At 40.9% G+C, this 12,182-nt stretch overlaps 1 protein-coding gene across 2 annotated transcripts in view; it reads right to left on the bottom strand.

The window, feature by feature from the left end:
- The window catches only part of NAV2 (neuron navigator 2), a 211,122-nt gene that overhangs the window by 66,266 nt on the left and 132,674 nt on the right, over positions 1-12,182 (bottom strand). The window lies entirely within an intron of this gene.

Raw genomic sequence — 12,182 nt, 5'->3', positions numbered from 1 at the left:
GTTAAATCAACAGCAGTCATTAACCATGTCAGGGCACTCACTGTAAAATCACTGATGTATGTATCTTGTTCAGTGATGATCAATAGAGTTTACCCATCTTAATTGCTTCAGCCTTCCCCTAATTAGAGCTATCTCTGAATTTACAGTTGTTTATTATTGTTGTGGATGTTGTAAAGCTTGCACATCTCACTAGAAAAGTAAACTCGTTTATTCTAATGAAAATACCACCATTAAATCAAGCTAGCATCATTGTGGTGTTTGCAAATTCTCTGTATCACTGAGTCTAGAAACATTCAAACCCTATAAACATTTCAACAGCATAATCTGCAAAGAACAAAGACACAAACCCTCAACTTCAACAAAAAATTATTTTCCCTAATTTCTGAGAGTCCATTTGTGTTTTTTCTTATAAAACAAAGGGATCTACTCCACCAACACTAGGATGTTCCAAAGACTGTATCTGAGCCAAAAGACATCACTCCTTCTCAGGTTACCTTGCAAAGTATTCCCACTCTTTTGGATGTGCTTTTCATGTGAATTGTTTTTGCCTTATTTTTATTGTTTTTGTCTGTCAAATAGACATTGCTATTTCCAAATTCACCGTAGACTCTTAATGCAATATAGAATTTTGGATATTTCCCCTCCCTGCCACAGTTATTTATGCCTAGTTATGCAAACCAAGGTTTTTTTTTAGATTTATAATCTCCCTAAAACTAAATTAACTGAATCAAACCACTTACCTACAACAAGACAGCAGCTCTAACCAGTGCATACTTTTAAACAAAAGTTTCTCCTAGCTCTTAGGTAGGAGACAACTCTCATGGACTCATTGCTCTGGAAACACAAAAAGTAGAAATTCTTAACTAAGCAGGAAAAATGCCCAAAGCATGCACAGTAAGGCGCTGAATTTAAACTAATATTTCAAAATTGCAGCCGATTAAGAGGCGTGCCCTCCATGAAACGCCTTATCTCATAAACACTTGTGGTGATCAGGTGAACTTCTTACCTCAGCTAAGCTCTAATAAAATCGTAGCTGAAAATCACCTGAGAAGGATCCTTCAGAGTAGCTGCATTTCAGAGAGCTACCATCAACTTGACTGGAGAGAAATTCAGCCTTGCTTTAAGCAAAAGGTCAACTTTTTAACTGCTCCACCAGTTCCATTGCTCAAAGACCGCTTACACAGGGAGAAAACGTTCTTCTGGCAAACGCAAGGATGAAACCTTTTGCTCTTACCTGACCAGAAGATACAGACACACATTTAGACTGCAGCACGACGTGGGAAAACTGATGGCAAGAACAAAACTGATGGCAAGAAGAACTGAACATGGACATGGCGAGCTACTGCATGTTACTGTTGTTTTCTTTTGAAACTGAGTTACCAATTCCAAAAGCCTCCTAGTGCCCAGATTATCCGATGGCTGACACCTGAAAAATTAACCTGGTAATGAACTTTTCTATTGTAGTCTGACAATTTTCTAACAGGTAAATATTTTTTTATCATATACCTTATGAACTATGTTAAATATTTAGTCTGGAATGCCATATATGCTTTTTTTTTTTCCCCCAGGGAGTAACTCTGCCTACATTATCCTACCTCTCCAAAGAGCCAGGTCCCACCTGTGTGTCTCCCCTCCCTCAAGTCACAACAAAACTACTAAATTCTGTGCTCTAGTAAAAGGTACAGCAGGCAGGCACCTAGTAATTAACCAACAAGGGGTTAATTATTATCATGCCTCACGGCATTATCATGCAACCTTTTGTTTCATTTTATTTTCTTTACAATCAGGTGCAAGGACAGATGTTGTCAGAGCCAGAAGTGACACTAATCCTGGGCTTCTTCCACAATTGCCCCTGCTATTCCTGGTTATCTCAGGGCTGTCTGGCTCTTTATTCTGTCACCCATTTATTTGCACGTGAAAACTTTGCAATATTCATTTCCATGCTGCATCATTTTACACATGAAAATGCTGAAGACAAGAACTAAGATGTGGATTACTGGCTGTGTGCACAGCTAATTAACATGCATACGATCTGTATGCAAATCACGTCGTTGGAAATAGTGACTATTAGCATAACAAGCGCTTATTATTTATTGAGCTGCAACTCGAGCAGGCATCCTGCTGGGCTCTGACATCCTCCTACGGAACGGCACCATCTTTTCTTTCTTCCTTTACACATTCTTCTCTCCTCTCGCTGATTGCCGGCACAGAAAACAGGGAGACTCCCTTCTGTGCCTTTCTTTAAGGGTGGAAGTCTTGTGTGTTTAATTGCGTGTTTAATTGCCCTGCAGCATCCGATGCAGTTCAAAGCTCTGCGGAGCCTCTCCCCTGAGCCGCGCTCCCCTCCCGCCCCAGCGGCCGAACCGCAGCCTGCCCAAACCATCCCTTCACCCACATCAGCTCTTTAATTCTGATAACAAGTTTAAAACAGCAGCTGGGGCCTTCTTTCTCTAGCCTTTTTTTTTTTTTTTTTTTAAGGAATAAAGTGTGAGAAAACAAAAGCTCGACTGTGCAAAGTTATCAACCTTTTCCCAAAATATCACGCCTATCCCTCCTTCAGAAGAATTTAACCTTTTAATCGTTCCAGCCGTGGAATGGAACAGAAAAACCACAGTTTCACTGCTTTTCAGCAGGTGAGCAAGGCTTGCTTGTTCATCATTTTTATCACTGCTCATCAGTCCATCAGCCGTGCCTGCTGAGAGCTGGGGATCTCTGCTGCCAGCGCTGCTTCCCTGCTCCTCGCCCTACCCAGCGCAAGTCCCAGCCTCTCCGCAGGACTCTGTTGCCTCAAGTTTGCCTGCTTCTCACTGTTTGCATTTTGTTCTCATACAGCTTCAAGAAAGCTATGTGCATTTTTAGAATTTATCTATCTGTTTACGTATTTCTCCTCTGGGAGGAAGGAGAAAGATAACTGATGGTGATGGTCACCAACGAGGTCCAAGAGGTGGTTACCTGTGTGGCCAATCTTTGTCCTGCTTGTCGAAGTGTATCTATTGGAATCAGAAAAATGAAATGGAGAGAGTTTTCCTGCTGATCTTTCTCCGTTCTTTCGTGTCCCTAACAGCGACAGGACTCCTTAACCTTTCCTGGCATTTCTGTGAGAACAAAAACTTGCAAAACTGCTCATGGTCCAGTAATCCCTTCCCCAGCCCCGCTGGGTTTGTCCTCTCAGAGGTTACACCCACTGCTTCAGAGATGGCTGTGTTACAGTAATGAACTAATTAGCAGGGGGGATGAGTTCAATTATTTATCACTTGGCCAAAACTGAGATGTTTGGCCTGAAATTTTCCAAGTTGCTTGCTAACCTAAGGGCGGGCTTTGGTCTTGGTTAAAGATAGGACAACAATTCCTCAGAATTGTTAGAAAGGGAGACATGATTTTACTATTGAGTTGTATTGATCTTCCCTGAGAAACATTGCCCTGCAATACAAAGTATTTATTTGGCTCTGGAGGGTCCTGGAGAACAGAGAGGGTAAGACATGAAGGGAACCCACAAATGTATGTGAAGAGTAACTGGAAAAAAAAGAAAAGAAAAGCGAAAACAAATTTAGATGGGAAGTCTGGAGCTGAATATTTGGCCTACTGGAGGATTGATCACTGCCCTACAATGATAAATAAATGGCTGTTACTCAGGGAACCAGCAGAGAATCCTCCAACATTTTGGGTTCAAAGGGACCTTAAAGATCATCCTGTTCCAACCCCACTGCCATGGGCAGGGCCACCTCCCAGTAGACCAGGTTGCTTAGGGGTCCATCCAGCCTGGCCTTGGACACTTCCAGGGATGAAGCACTCACAGCCTGCACCAGGACCTGGCAACCCTCACAGCAAAGAATTTCTACCAAATATCCCTTCTAAGCCAACCCTGTCAGTGTGAAGCCATTCCCCTTGTCCTGTCACTCCCAGGCCCTTGTTTTAAGTCCCCTTGGAGCCCCTTTAGGCACTGAAGAGACTCTCAGTTCTCCCTGGAGCTTTCTCTTCTCCAGGCTGAACAACCACAACTCTCTCAGTCTGTCTTGATCAGAGACACCTTCACACCACAGTACAAAAGTGGTACAAAAGCAACTGAGAAGTGACCAGAAATGTCCAAAAGTGACTGGAACCCTGTCAGAAATTTATTTTGTTAGGAACAGGCTTTAAGGCACTGTCACACTACCTCTAGTTTGGGAAGCTTTTAGCTAAAACTCTCCAATTGCCAGCTCTGCTACTGCTATAGCAAACATTCTTGCTTTAGAGAAATCTGGAATTTTTTCATTAAATATCCTGTTGGTTTATGAAAAAAATGTGGCTTCACAACACTGAGACAACTCCCTTGGACCCCATGTTAATTTTCATAAAAAGTTAAGTTTCATAAGTTAAATCAGCTGGGGGAGATGTGGGAGTTCAAGGACTTCAACCTGAATTCTTTCCATCCCATTTCCTGTCCTGATAGCTCCACAATAGTCAAGAGTCCAATCAACACCTTTCAGTATCTTATGTTGATATTATTTCCAGCAAATAATTTGGCAGGAGAGACAGGGAGAAATATTCTTACAGAAACAACCCTAATACAAGAAGCCAAAACAGAGATCCTTGCTCCAGTCAGGCACAGCAGCGACCTCAACTAAACTTTGTACATTATGACCTTAATCACAGCATCACTACTCTGCAAGGAAAAAAAAAAAACAAAAAAAAACAAGAACAAAACCCAAACCCTTATTTCCTGTTTTATCCACGTGCAATAATGAAATAGTTCTAAACCAGCCTCTCGTTTCTCTGTCCTATCTCAACACTGGCAGAGTGTGGCCATCTAGTTAAGGCTGAGCTGTGAAATGGTGCCTCACTTTGCTATCAGAGACTTAAACTAGGAGTGATAAACACAGCTCTGTTTCAGTGAATTCCTCTAGAATTAAGGAGTGGTCATTGGATATATTTGTTTAGAGACTTCAATGAACTGAACCGCAAAAGGGAAGACAGGATGAAAGGACAAAAGTCAGTAGGTGTATCCTGCCCTCCCCCTCCCCAATTAAAAAAACAGATTACTAGTTAGATTAATGCACACACTAATATTTAGTGTTTTAACAGGCTCACCTAACAACCCGAAGAAAGTCCTTGCCTTCAAGATTAATAAAGAAATAAACAAAGATTCATCTGGAAAACCCCTTCTTGGTTATTCCCACCACTTTCCCTCTAATGTGTGATTGTGTTTTGGTTCAAATAGATTTTTAAAGACACAAAGAACAGAGTTCTCAGAGATTAGTTTATAAAGAGGTTTTTCTTCTAATCACCTTGTTTTTCTTGTCTGCCTTGAATCCATTCTACTAAAGTTATAGCTACAGTTCACTACTATTCCTGAAAATGTCCAAAGAAAGTTTCGTTCTCCTCCCATGATCTCACCCAGACTTGCTTAGCCAAGTCGTAAGTTACCTTTGGCTCTCATTTTTTAATTTCTAAAATAATCCCTTGTTCCTAAATGATTTGATAATGTACACATCGCCATAATAAATTCAACCACATCACTATATATTCCAACCCCCTCATTTTAAGGGTGTTAAAATCCAGAGGTGAAATCAGAGCCCAATGTCAGTAAATAAGAGAAAAATGTACCCAAAGTGGGGAGTGACTTAGGGATTCAAACATGTTTCATGGGCAAAGTTGCAGTAATTTGCCCAGTTACAGTTGCAGCTGCAGTAATTTGCTGAGGAAACAGGTATATACGACGAAAGCCCAGCCAACAGCACAAGGCATTGTTTGGAAAGAGATGGATGGCTGCAAGGGAAAGCAAACTGATAGCATAGAGGGGATGATGCAGGAAAGGTAAAATAACTCACAGAAAAGAATGACCAGAATTGTGGTGGTGGAGAGAAGAGAACATATGGTATGACTCACAGAAAAGAATGATTATTTTATCAGTCACATGCTTAGCTCATTACAGCTGATGTAAAGTCAACCCATATAAATACGGTGTGAGAAATGAGAATGCCACTAAAATCAAGAACTGGTCAGAAGTTACTGCAGAAAGGGACCAAAACTCTAAGTCACAGCACTGAAGAGACCTCTGATTCTGCCCTCTGGGTGTGAGTGTTGGAGGTCAAGCCACCAGCATATTTAGACCAAAAGGAATAACAAGCAACTTCTTGTTGCCATATGGCATTTTGGATTTTAACCTCTATTAACAAAGAAACGACTCAGTGGTTATAGTTAGAAGCCAACAAACAATTTCAACAGAAATAAGAGCATGAAACTTCAGTTTGAAATCACAGTCTTTTGATTTCAGAAAATTTCTGTATTTCCTTTGCATGCACATTTAAAGACATTAGAAATGTGTAAATGCAGATTTCTTTCCACCACCTGATCCCTCTCATGAATCCTTTGCTTCAGAAATGCTCTCAAAGCACAAATGAAAAAATCCTGTCCCTAGGAGTAGACAGAGGATACACACAGTCCCAAAACACAGGTTAAGTGGAATATAAAGCTTTCCTGGGTGAATGTAACCTCTGTGAACTTGACCTGCCACAGTATACTCATATTTCTTTGCCGTAGGCTCATCTTGGTGATTCTTCCTTCTCCTTTTCCCTCTCATCTTTTTCCATAAAGCCACACAGTTGCCTATAAATACCTCTCCAGCCATTTCCTGATAATATTCTGTTCATCCCTTCTGGATTCAAAACAGTTCCAGTTCTGCAAATGCAGTATTATGTTTCAGTCATCCCTGAAAACAAAAATTAAGTCTTTGCATAAAAATGTAAATGAAACGTGAAACTATGCATGTGCATATCAGATGGTATCAAATAACATGAATGGTTTCAAAGAAATGCTTAAGGCATTAAGTCATGTTACGAAGAGTATTTCTAGCTGCAAGTTTCATAACAAGAATAAATCAACCTTGACAATGAACATGAAAGAGGGAATGAAACCTTTTTGAACACTCAAGGTGGTTTGCTCATTTCCCCCAAACCAAAACGAATGAATTAGTTGATATATATGAAAATTAACTTAAACTAACAACATAATCAGAAAAGATAAACTTTAAAGTTCAAATCAGATTAAAAAGATTAAATTATTACTTAGAGCTGAGGAGAGCACATGGTAACTCCACAGTAGCTGCTGAGCTGAGCCTTTGTAAGTTAAGGAACAAAAAAATTACATATAGTTAAAAAGAGCTGACCTAAGCCCTTGGACTTTGCTCAGGCACTAATCAGACTTCCAATGTTTAGCATCTATCCCCTGGCTACTTATTGACCATCTATAGCTGGACAAACAAAAACACAGCCTCTAGCAAAGGGGTGGTTACTGAGGCTCCCTGCGCTAACCCTGCACACAGGTTTCACACGTTCCAATGGCACTTATGTCCAATTAATTAGCCTCACACTGCAGCAATCCATTTTAATAAAATCAGATGTTTTATTTTTAGTGAGAATATATTTAAAAAAAACCCCTTTGACTAATAAAAACAAATTACACATGTTTTCATAATACTGCTGTAGCAGCACAGTGTTGCTCCAAGTGTTTCTACTGTGGAGTGAGCAATTATTTATCCTGGCCTAATGTATATTTAACTGCATATACTTAAGCAACATAGGAACATCATGTGGAAGCCTTAATGCCTGTTTATACAATAGCAGAGTGTTTTTAAGCCCCATGGAGCTGTGTAACTCTGAGCAGTTTAAGCCTCAGGATGTTGGAGGCTCAATGCAGAAAGATCAGGAGCAAAGTTCTTGCATCAGTTTAAGCCTCAGGATATTGGAGCTCAATGCAGAAAGATCACGAGCTTGTTCTGTGGAGCCTCAATGTCACTGTGAATCTTACTAGCTGTCATAAAAAGGTCACAAAGTCACTTTATCATACTGCTGAAAAATCCCTATGTCATGAGGAAGCTGAGGCATTGGGAAGAGCAGGATAGGATCTACAGATAAGAATGGACCCCAGTATGGAATATCTAGCTGCACACCAAGGAAGTTATCGTGACACCAAGGAATGACATGACATAAGCAGCACCTCCAAGAATCCTGGGACAGCAAATACATAGTTATAGTCTTTTGTCCCTGCCACTGCACTCCCCAGCTGGTAAAATGCAGCACAGCTGCTCTACAGAGGGGGAATTTCCTTCCACTGGGCACAGAAATTCATTCCACATGGTCCATACACTCTGTCCTCTGCACTTCTGTCTGTGGATGTACATGGGAAATGAGACATTTCCTCTCTGAAATTTTAAAAATCAGTTACAGGTGACAGATAAGGCCTGTGGTAGAAGGGGCAAAGAGTGCACCTCTTTGTGAAGGGACATGGAAACAGGGAACAAACCGTCATTTTATCTGAAGACATCTTCTGCTTCCACAAGTGCCAGGTCAGGGACGCTTTCATTTTCTTTGGTATCAATCAGCCTCAAAGCACCCCCTGCTTACTTCATTACCTTCTAAAAACACAGGAGCTGCCATTTGGGACAGCTGAAGGAGTGAAATACAGAGAATTCTAAATATGAGCTCAAAGTTGTGGATACTTTAGAGCTTCTTCTGCTATGCTGCAGGTGTGGATATTCATTGGATATACCAGGGTAGTAGTACCATCCAGCTTCAGGCATTTTAGTTAACTGTCCAATTTAGGAGTCTCATTCCCATGTATATGCAATACATCAAAGCATCCAGACACCCTGAATTCCTTGGAGGGGTCTCACTGTTGGAGACCCTTCTCCCCCACCAGCAGTTTGAAATCTCTTCACTTGAGGGGACAAAACTGGGAATAAATGACAGATGGGGTGGAGGGAGGGAAGGAAGAAAGGAAGGTCCAGCAAAGCGCAGAAGAGCATGCATATAGGAAAATACATACATCTTACATCTAGACTCAGAATTCTGACATAATTTTCCAAACAATACCATTACAGGAAATATTCACCTGCTAAAAAGAAAGCTTAGATCCTGGCTATTAACATTAATATTTCTATTACCATGGAAGCAAATACTAATAGACTACTGTTATGATCACAACAGAATACGTAGCTGTACAGCAGGAGAAAAAAAAAAATTGAAATTTACAATTATGGACATCAAAGATAGACAAACAAAGATCAAAAGGAGAACAATTAGTTTTTCCAGTAATGAGATGTTTAGTAATAAACACAATATTTGAAAAAAATCACCAGTCTAGAAATTTGCTTTACAGCCACAATGAGCTTCCTTGCTCTTCAAACAACCCCAAACTGGGATTCTGCTCTGTGAGCCTGACAGCTGTCTGCTATTAGTTTTATCTATTCAATCTCCAAATCCCAAACTCAGAGGTTACTGGTGTAGGTCAGTAGTGAGACTGTGTTGACTCTCTTGCCATTCGACATGGAAACCAAACAACAAAGTCTGCTCTGTGTCAGCAAGCATTTCACATTCTTCGGTTTGTCATGCAAAGCACAAAGACCCTGATACAGTTCAAAATGGTCTTTGTATCTACAATCTTGTTTACCCTTGGAATACAAGCTTAATTTCCCACATGTCTAAAGTGTTTTGAAAGCCACTTCATACAACAGAAAAGACAGTGCTAATCTCTGGCAGTGGAACCAGAAACAGAGGGTTTCAGGAGAGCCTCCAAATCAGCACTGAGATCAACTTTATACTTAGACACTTCGAGTGGGGGTGTACAAAAGGAAGCATTTCATCAGGAAAATCTAGTTCCAGTGGTGTGGGATTGTGATTTTTGGCATCTCTAGATGCAAATTATTCAGTTGCTTAAATCAGGCAGTTTTCCCCCGCATTCACAGAATCAGCACCCACAATTCTGGAAAAGGCAAGGTTGCTTCTCCTGTCCACAGCTGCAGTGCAGCCTTCCAGGGAAGCACAAACTGTTTGCATGGGCAAAAAGAAAGTCAGGATGAGTTCCTCCCTTGAGGGCACATCCCACCTTCCTTTAGCTTTGCAGTGAACAGCAGCTCCTGGCCTAAACATTTTACTGAGATGCTACAGGAGAGATGTAAACACGCCCTAAACTACAAAGGAATGCAGAATGAGAATCACAGCTACAAAAGCGAGGGTCATGAACACCAGGGGAAAGGTTGCAACAAGAAATGCAGCTCCTAAAGCCTAGGTCCAGACTATCTCTTACATATGTTTGCATCTAATCAACACAGGCAGTTGAGAAGAGGATCAGAACTAGAGTGATAACCAAGCACGTGAAGACTGCCCTATCCACTGACATTGGAGGGAAAAGCTTGCAGTCATAGGGTGTTTTGGTTGGTTGGTTTTAGTATCCAGTGGTAGAATTGCACCTTCTCATGTGAAGAACTCTCAAAAAAGGCAAAGAACTGCTCTCAGCTGCCTCATCAGCCTGTGGAGGTACTAAACCTGGTATTAAAGAACACCTGAATGCCTGAGTAGGAGAAGAACAGGATAATTCTTGGCTTCTTGAATGCACACAAGTCCTTACTGCAGTAAAATCTGCTCTTTTTTGTGGCCATGGATACACAGAGAAGGGATTGTCCCCAAGGAAAACCAATTCTAATTTTACAAAATGTCAGTTAACTAACAGGCATAAAACTGCTTCAACAGCCAGCCCCCACAGGTCAGTCACACATCTGCCATTGCTACATGCTGTGGTATTTTGGAGCCTGGATGGAAATTTTGACACAAGCACAATCTCAGCTGAAAAATTATCTACTTCCCTAAGTCATCCCCTCCTCAAAACTCTCTCTAGCCTTCCAACAGCTCCCAGCCTCACTAAGTTGGTTGTTGGAATCACAGTCTTAGCTGCCATCATGCAATGAGTACAATTAGACCAAGCCTGAGAAACAAACAAAACTCTCAAACTCTCACTCCATTCCATCTCATTCTATTACGTGTCGATTATGCCTCTCTAAACAGAATTAATATTACCAAATCCTACAGAAGTACTGCCCAGAAAAAAAAAAGAAAAAAACATAATTACTGTGTCTACTGAACAAATTCACACAAAATGAAAATTTTTGCTTCTAGACCTGAAGAAAACTACAAGAAGTTTGTCGTCTTTTAGACTACTGAAACAGATCTGTCAAAAGACCCTGCTTCTCTTGACTAACCTTGCCATGTTTGTATGTAGAGTGTCCTCTTCTTCCTTTTGGTAATGCTCATTTCAGCCCCCAGGTATAGCTACTATACCTTTATTTTGAACTACTACTTGTTGCTTAACTTTGCAGTTGCTTCTTGTAATCTAAAACCACTTCAGACTGCAGCTTGTGAAAAGATTCCTTGGAAAATAAAAGTATATGGTATTGTGATTCTAATCAGCAGGTCCCAGGGCCATAAACTTCAAAGAATCTTTGCAATGTGAATTTCCCATGCTTCTGAGAGTCAGTTTTCAAGATAAATGTGGGACCTTTCAAAGACAGAGAGATGGATATCTACAGGTACCAAGGTACAACCTGCGTATTTAGAAGCAGTAGCACTTTTTTCTAATTTAGTGATAAAATCCAGATGGTCAAACAGGGCAAATGATCTGCTAGGCATGAATCATTTCACCAGTCCTATGACTTTGCTGTTGAGCAGCTCTAGATGGGCACATATACACAACTTGGAGTGACTCACAGCACAGACACAGCGAGCAATGAATGCTCAAAACCATGTTTTATTTCTATTATCCTAAAAAAAACCCCCACAAACTTAAAGAGTTATTTTCCAGAAAATTATGCTTATTTAGTATACAGGATCCTTTTATAGGGGTGTTCCATTGTCCCAGCAAGGAAAAGGAATAGGAAGAGTGGAGCTTATAGGTTATCTTAATCACAGCAACTTAATGCAAGTGCAACTGCCAGGATTCTGGTTTGGGTTCTGGAAGTGAAGGAACTGTGAACTAATCTTCCAGGTGGAGTGGAAATAGTGTGGCAGCAACCTTCTCAGCTGAGACCTCCTGAGGTGTGTAGATGACTTCAGTTACCCCTTCTCCTGCTAGAAGAGACATCCTCCCTCTGCAAACTCATTCACACAAAACACCAGAGCAATCTCCCTGCAAGTCCCCTCACACTGAAACTCCACAAGCACTTTTATGTCACCGCTCCCAAGGGAGCACTGCAGGGCAGGGAGATGCTGTGGGAGAAGGAGATGATGGGAATTCCACTGCCATTACCAGGCAGGAATATCTATTTCTACATATTATTTCAGCAACTGGCTCCACCTGAAGTTTAAGATATAACCCAGTCATGTTTTAACAATTTAAGATGAAGACTATCCAGTCTGTGTGTCAAGAGACATCTA

The sequence above is a fragment of the Sylvia atricapilla genome, chromosome 6 (assembly GCF_009819655.1).
Source record: "Sylvia atricapilla isolate bSylAtr1 chromosome 6, bSylAtr1.pri, whole genome shotgun sequence".
Classification (NCBI taxonomy): Eukaryota; Metazoa; Chordata; class Aves; order Passeriformes; family Sylviidae; genus Sylvia; species Sylvia atricapilla.
Note: the sequence above shows the minus strand (reverse complement) of the source record. Positions and strands in the feature narration are given on the sequence as shown.